The sequence below is a fragment of the Aegilops tauschii genome, chromosome 3 (assembly GCF_002575655.3).
Source record: "Aegilops tauschii subsp. strangulata cultivar AL8/78 chromosome 3, Aet v6.0, whole genome shotgun sequence".
NCBI classification, from domain to species: domain Eukaryota; kingdom Viridiplantae; phylum Streptophyta; class Magnoliopsida; order Poales; family Poaceae; genus Aegilops; species Aegilops tauschii.
The window spans coordinates 380904147-380905685 of NC_053037.3; positions in this window are offsets into that span (position 1 = coordinate 380904147).

A 1539-nucleotide genomic window follows, 5' to 3' on the forward strand; every position below is an offset into this window, starting at 1 on the left:
ACCGACTTCCATCGGAAGAGTACTGTACGTGGAGAGGCTGACAGCTGGGTCCACGGCCACAGCCTAGTTTTTTTGTGATTTGCCAAGTAAGTCGCTTTGTCAGGCCTGTTGGGCTGCAAATCTTTCAAGACGAGGAGAGCTTCATTCGGCTAGCCGAGAAAATGGCCTACCAGTAATGAGAAATGGGCTGTACATTTTTAAAACACATCAAACCGGCAATTAGTTTCAAATATCTTTTTTTCATTTCGAGATTTTAAATTACATTAATTTTTATGCATGGAGAATTTGTTGGATTTTATATTGATATACATTTATTTTTAAAATCAGTTTGAATGTGAGTCGAAATTTCGGGATAAAAACAATTCGGACCGCACTGAAATATGCAAAATTTCGTATAATTTTTTAACCGTGGCCACAATATGGGTTCTAATGCTAACAAAAAGAATAAGGGCTCCAAAAAAACCTTAAGAATTAGCAAATGGGCTGTAAATTATTAGAAATAATGGTAGACGGGCTATATGCTGTTTTCCATAGATTTGAGGCTTTCCTAGAAAAAAGGTTGACGCACAAGCAGTGACTGTTGGATATCCATCGAACGGCCATCGTGCTTCTTCAATCTCTGCTCTTCCTGCTCCAGCCGCTCAAACAAGCGCCGGCGGGACTGCCTGCTCCCTCCTCCCCGCGGCCGGCTGTGCTGCAGCGCAGGCCTCACCGCCCCACCATACTCCCATCGCTGGCCTAGCCGTCCCTCTACTCACCCACACCTGCTGTTATTCTCCGGCGAGGGCAGACGAACCAGTAAACCCTCGTACAGTCGTACTCCCCTCCGCGTGGGAAACAACTGCCGAGTCTTCCCTGCCTCCGTGTCGTTCCCTTCCTAGGCCTCCCCGTCGTCCACCGCCCTGGTGCTCTCGGTGCGGCCTGGTCAACATGGTCAACGACCGACATGCATCTGAAGTGGACTGTACGTGGAGAGGCCGACAGCTAGGTCCACGGCCGCACGCAAGGAAATGCCTCATTATTACGCGCAAAATAATGATTCCTCCACCTGACATCAGGGACCCACCGAAAGGGCCTCTGTATTTCGCAAAAAAAATGTTACCGCCGCTGACAGCTCGGACCCACCAGCTATATCTTCGCACGCAAGGAAGTGCCTCCTTATTACGCACAAAAAAAAATGAATACTCCCCCTGTTAGCTGGGACCCAGTATAGTGGCAGGCTGACTTGTGGGCCTACTAAGTTGACGGGGATGGAGGGCTTTGTCAACTTAGTCAATATGCACGATTCTAGCTCCAGTGACCGTACGATGTCCATCCAACGGCCGTAGTGCTTCTTCAACCTCTGGTCTTCTTGCTCCAGCCGCCCAAACCAGCGCTGGTCGTGCCTCGTGCTCCTACCTCCCGTGGTCGGCTGTGATGCGGCAGAGGCCTCACCGCCCCCTACTACTCCGACCGCTGGCCAGGCCATCCCTCTACTCACCCACACCTCCTGTTATTCTGCGGCGACGGCAGCCTCACACCGCAGCGAAGCAGTGAACC